Genomic DNA, 6,389 nt, shown 5'->3' with positions numbered 1-6,389 from the left:
ATACCAGGTCAGTGGCAGTGATGAGTGCATGGGGTGATATTTGTATGGATGCAGTGATGTTCTTCACACAATACTAGGCTTTATTGGGCCAGGAGAGCTGTGCGCGTATATAGATATGTAGTGTTAGTCTTGGACGGAATGTGCCAACTCCTCCACTCGAGACAATGTCCGTTATGTGAACTCTGAGCCACAAAAGGCCCTGCTGAGATCAGACAAGCTGGACAGAGAACTTTCTAAAGACTGGTGGGTGCACAAGGAAGGCTCCTTGCCCACTTTCAGACTGGGAGTGGATGAATTAAATTCCAGAGTTACTGTCTGTCCTTCTAGAAATCTAGGATATTAGGCCTGCCTCAGAATGCAGCAACACAGAGAACACCTGGGCTGGGGTGTGGAGTAATCTCACCTGCACAAATCCTTGCTGCTACTCCAAGTTACTGTGAGGAAGAACCAATGGCAGCTGGGGCCATCCTTTTATTTGTAGCCTGGTAGAGGGGTAGCAGCACCCTTACCAATGTCACCTACTACCAGGTTGTTTCTGGCAGCTTCAATAACAGCGCAATCCTACCTTGTGCTGGAACAGGCAGATCAGGAGGCCTGTGCTGTATCCAGCATAAAACTGGGGCCAGAAGTGCCGCAGCCAGAGGCAAGGGGAAACTCTTCCTCTAACCCTGGGCAAGCCACCATAGTCCCAATGGGTCTCCTTGAACTTGTGCCACCTCAGGAGGTGGTACAAGTCTGAGGAGAACGGAGCAGCTTCAAGCCGCTCTGCATTGCTTGGGGAATGGGGTTGGGATCCAGCATAACAGTTGGGTCCCAGCCCCGTCTCCCACTCTCTGCCCTCCCACCCACCCCGACCCCCGGGACTGACATCCCCTTGCCCGTTTGCCTTCAAGAAGAACTCTGTACAATCTGAAAGCTTGCATACTCTTAATGGTCACAGCATGACTTCTTTTATACCTGTACAATGTGTCAACTTTCCTATTTTGTACTTCCTGTACTCAACAATCAGGGTGGCAACAACTGTTTGCACCACCAAAGCAACTAATTCCTTTTGTCTATTTGTAACTCTTTAAGCTCTTCTGACAATACACTGTGCTTTGAAACTTTGTAATGAAAGATTCAACTCCTCCAGGGTGCTCATGAAACAGCTGCTTGACAGAAATCTGTTTAAGATTTGTTCATTGAAGTATAGCTGTGCTGACATTTCTCAGGTCTGACTTGCCCAATCCATGGGGATAGAGGTACTATTTCAGATTTCAAAATCTGGAGCAAGATTCAGTCAGATCCTAAACCTGAACACAGCCCTACCTCTTTACCTAGATAGACAAGTTTGACTGCCCAGTTGGTAAGTGCATGCCTTCCAGACAGGGAAAAGGACTCTGAAGCAACAAATGCACATAGCTGGCTGGTAGTGGCATTTCAACGAAAGGACAAAGACTGCTGTAAGAAAATATCTCAGTAACTTTTCAGATTACTGAACCTGCATTGGAGCTTCTAGGGAGCTGGAAGTCTGCAAAATAACAAAAAATGGGAGAGGAGGAATGACACAGGACATTTATCACCAGGTTAAACTGTGAAACAGCAGAGTACTTGTCATTCTTTTTTGTACTTAATAGCTGTAGCAATGGTGTTGACAGAGGAAAATAAGCGCTTAAAAAAAGAGATGTGAGTGTTTGAAATCCACACTTAAATCTATCAACTCAAGTCATTGTTTACAGCAGGGGTGCTCAATAGGTGGATCGCGATCTACCGGTAGATCGCAAAGCAAAATGAGTAGATCGCGGAGTGCTGACCCTCCCCCTTCAGGTGCCTCTGGGAGGAAACGCCGGGAGTAGGCCCATTGTACTCAATGGGAGTAAGGCCCATTGTACTCATTGTACTGGCTTACTCCCAGGTAAGTGTGGCTAGGATTGCAGCCTCACAGCCTAATCCTAGGCATGTCTACTCAGGAGTAAGTCCTGTTATACTCAGTGGGGCTCAAGGTACACCAACATACATTGTACACATAAATGTTATATGTTATGATGGCGTGAACATTGTAAAAAAAACCCTGGTAGATCTCCGGGCCTTGCTGGGTTTCAAAGTAGCTCTCGAGCCAAAAAAGTGTGAGCACCCCTGGTTTACAGCAAGTCTGACAACTGAGCATGTTTGGTAACTTATAATTCATATGCCAGGCAGTTATGAGAGAAGAGAAATGCAATTTTGACTGCAGTAGCTTGTGTGTGCAGGTAATGAAGAATCTAACTCTGTGTCCTTATTTTTCTCATGAAGAGTGGGCAGTAGAGATCGACTACCTATCTCCTCTCCTCCTGTGATGAGGACAGCGCAGCTGTATGGCAGTCAGTGGGCTGTGGGTGTCAGCAGAGTCCACAGTTCAGTGTGCTTTAGCTGCTGGTTGCACAGAGTTCTGTTCTCACACACCCTTTTCTTGTTTGTTTTGTTTTCCAGTCCAATTTCTTCATTGTCTTAGTTACTTTTAAGATATTTTCATTAAAATATCTTTAATTGAATGCTGCCTATTTTCTTCTGTCTGTTTGTACTTTGGGAGAGTTGGTGTTACCAAAATCATTCATCATCTGTTCCACTAAGAAAGGTAATATATAGATCTATAACTAACACAGGGCCAAATCCTATCCAGCTTTTCAGCACTGGTGTAGCCTTGCCAGTTGGGTGTGTGCTGCATCCTGTGATGGGAGGGTAGTTATGGAGGCCTCCACAAAGTAAAGGGATCATAATTTGTTCCCTTGCCTCAGGGCTGCATCGCAGCTGTACTGGTGCTGACAAGTTGGATAGGACTGGGCCCACAATCTGCTGTAGCCTTCTGCCCTTCCGTTCAAGAGACTATAAGCCTCAATCATAACAATCAACTGGGCATACAGTAACATCTTGAGCAGGATTGTGAAACCTGTTTCATAAAGTTGACTGAATAGCACTCATGGCACCTGCTGGAAGTGACATTATTAAGCAGATGATGACCAGAAATAAGCATTTTTTCTCTTATAGGAACTCATTAGTTGCAAATAGCAGATGTGAAATATTTGCAAATCTTGATCATAGCTTGAAACTATGGGAAAGCCCAATTATCACACTGGCCTTCTTTTCAACAGTGCCCCCTCTACTGAGGCATAACTTCACAGCTCAGCAGCTGGAGGGTGCTCTGCCTCAGCAGAACTGGTGCTACTGAAATGGCAGGCTGTGTGATAACTGGACTCTCCCAGCTCCTTAGCAGAATCTCCCTCTCTCACCCCTCTTGGTCTGTGCTAAGATCCTCGTCACAAGGCTGGAACATCCACCCTCACAGATCAACTAACGCAATCCAGATTACGATTTGTCAGAAGTGAAGAGCAGTTGCACTGCAGAAATACATTTTTAAAATCTTTAGTACAGTAAAGGCAATTGGTGCTTAGCAAGAGTCATGCAGTTGCTATTGCCCTCTTGTGGTATTCACACTGAAATTATATGGAAATGTGTGTGGGTGCCACAGGAAGTTTTGCTTTGCACCATTCAAGCGGCACCACTTGCAGAGAAGACACACTTCTCTGTACTTTGAAGGCTTAGGCTTCATGTTCTTTGGTGACCCCTGTGTTTTGAAGGCTGGGTGGTTTGCAGGGGGGAAAAAACAGCAGTGACGTGAGCAGGAAGTTGTTTAATCCCTCCCCTGACTACCCCTTTTCCGCACTTTGTCTTTATAATATAGGGTTATTTACGAACACAGATGAAGAGCACTTTCGGAACAGTTTCCTACATCAGGCAGCCAATGTTTGCATCACAGTCCCAGACAATAATTTTCAGCCTTCTCCAGCTAAAAACACATTCTCTCTCTCTCTCTCACTCCCTCCAACTTCAGATTGCAATGGCCTTCTTTTCCACCTTGCTTCTTCCCTGGCACAATTCATCTTAGACTCCACTCTGCAATGCATGGCCATAAAAAAAACACCTAAGTCCTGCATTAGCTTCCATTTATTTTCAGATATTTTCAGGAAAAAATCTGAGCGTGCCTGACTGTCAGCAAGCATAATTTAATAGAGGATGATGGCCCAGCAAGAATTATGATATTGTTAACTTGTTAATCTATTGTTATCTGTTAATAAACTTTCAATAATTTGGTATGACCTCAGCTAACCGCTACCTGAAAGGAGGGACTGATATTGAAAGTGTAAGATGAACTTCCCCACCCCCACATTGCCTATCTGTGTACTTTCCAGGCTGAAATGAATGCTTGGTTCTCATATGCTAACCTTGTGAGAATGATAAGCTCAGTATGTAGTAGCAAAATTGTTAGAGCCAGAACTGTAGCAAGAGGGAGAAAATTCTGAAGGAAAAAAAAAAAAAAGCAATATGTATGGTAGATCCAGTATGTGGAACTGTGGGATAGCATGATGTATCTAAGTGAGCACATTCTATGAGAGGAAGAAACTCATACTGCAGCAGAGTCAACACCCATTTAAATTGATAGTAAGGAGAGAACAAGGAAGGAAGAGGGCCTGGTGCCAGCTTCTGGGAGTCATTCCTGGATCTGGAGGAGGAAATTATAGGCTGAATTTCTATACTACTGTCATGTTGTGGTTGTGCATTCTTGTACTTACCTACCTTGAACTGCGGGACAAACAAATAAGAAGAAATTAAAAGTTTGTATGTTGAATGGTTTTCAAGAGGAGTGACAATGTTTTTGAAAATTAAAGGCTATAAAAATTTAAGTGGTATTTTTCAAATTGCTGTCTCCAGAGAAGTCCCTTTGGAGTGAATGATTCATGATCACTGAAGAGAGCTGTGACAGAGCAGGAATACTGTACACAATCTGCCTTTTTACAGTACATAGCAGGAGGAGGGAGGGAGTATATTTGGTCAATCTCGCAACAACCACACAGGCTGCCAGTTTGTGTTCAGGGCAAATTTAGGGTGCTGTTCCTTACTCTGGAAGCCTATCATGGCCTGAAAACCACTTATCTCAGGGACCACCTCTCTCTGCATGAAACATGTGGCAGTTGCAGTGGGCAAGTTGAGCCTTGTTGGAAAGAGCTTTCCTGGGGTCAGGTGAGTGAGAGAACATCTGCTATGAGAACCAGGGCCTTACCTGCTGTGGCCCTCACAGCAGGGAATGTGCTCCTTGAGGAAATACAGAGACAGACTCCTGTCTTTTTAGAAAGGATGCAAGTCATTTTCCTTTTGGAGATCATTCAGTTATAGAGATTTACTGGATGGTGGTGATTTTCATTTTAGTTACAATGATGAATGCTGTTTGCAATAACAGGGCTATATTGTTATAACGTTTTTTGTTTTGTGAGTCTCTCTGAGCTGCTGAAAGACATCACTAAAATGTCTTTATTCAGAAGTAGGTTCTGCTTAGTTAAATGGAGCATACTCCCCAATGGTTGCAACCTATACACACTTTCCTGGGAGTAAGCCGCAATGAATACAATAGATTTACTTCTGAGTAGACATGCCTAGGATTGTGCTGCATTTAGGGTAAATGGCAGGTTCTAGGGCCCAGCTTTTGCCTGGAAGTCATACTCAGGGGGCTCTTACGTGAACGCTATTCCTCCTGTCCATGGCTGTGTGATTGATTTTTCAAATATTAATGTACTGTATTTCAAACACTCAGATATGCATGGTTGCTTTTTAGTCTGCGCTGGGTTGCACTTTAAAGGTGAGGGCCCTTTTTTGGGTGGAATCAGTGAAGCAAGCAAAAAGTTCCTGTTATTTAACAAGCAGCAAATGAAGATTTCATGGCTGGGCACCTGGGGGTGGGGAGGGTATGATGGTTGGGGTTTTTTTTAGTAATTGTTTTTGAATGGCTGGTTTTTTATTCTCTATATTACAGTTTTATTGTATTGCATGGTTTTTAATGTATACTTTATGTATTTTAATTGTTGTTAGCTGCCTTGGGTGCCCTCTGGGTAGAAAGGCAGGGTACAAATCTAATAAACAAATTTCTCAATAGGGACTGCTCTAGGTCAGACCTCTCCAAATTGGAAACTGCTGTGTGCTGAAAAGCACTCTGCATCCCAAACAGTGCTTACTGTTCTGCCAAGGGTGCCACATTTCTTTCAAGCTGATCTGGGCACTGGGATGCAGGACTGTAAGCACCCCTCATAGGGGTGGGAGGGCTTTTACCAAACCCTGGATAAAGGCTGCAGGCCAGGGTTTGGAGAGCCCGCTCTACACATTTCACAGCAGCCTTTCCTTTTAGCATATGTGTTGTACAACAAATGATGTGGAGAGGAGAGCAGATTGAAAAAATGCCCTGTCACCAGCAGCTCAAGTCATGAACTGCCACCGCTTCCTCCCTCCCATTTCCCCTCTTTACTTTAAAAAAAAAAAAAAAAAAGTAGCTTTAAAATAGATGGCTTTTTAAAAAGTGGCCTTAAAATCTAAGCTGCAGCACTGAG

Source organism: Tiliqua scincoides, chromosome 2, assembly GCF_035046505.1.
Source record: "Tiliqua scincoides isolate rTilSci1 chromosome 2, rTilSci1.hap2, whole genome shotgun sequence".
NCBI lineage: Eukaryota > Metazoa > Chordata > Lepidosauria > Squamata > Scincidae > Tiliqua > Tiliqua scincoides.
The sequence above is the reverse complement of the archived record's forward strand: the minus strand, read 5'-3'. Positions refer to the sequence as shown.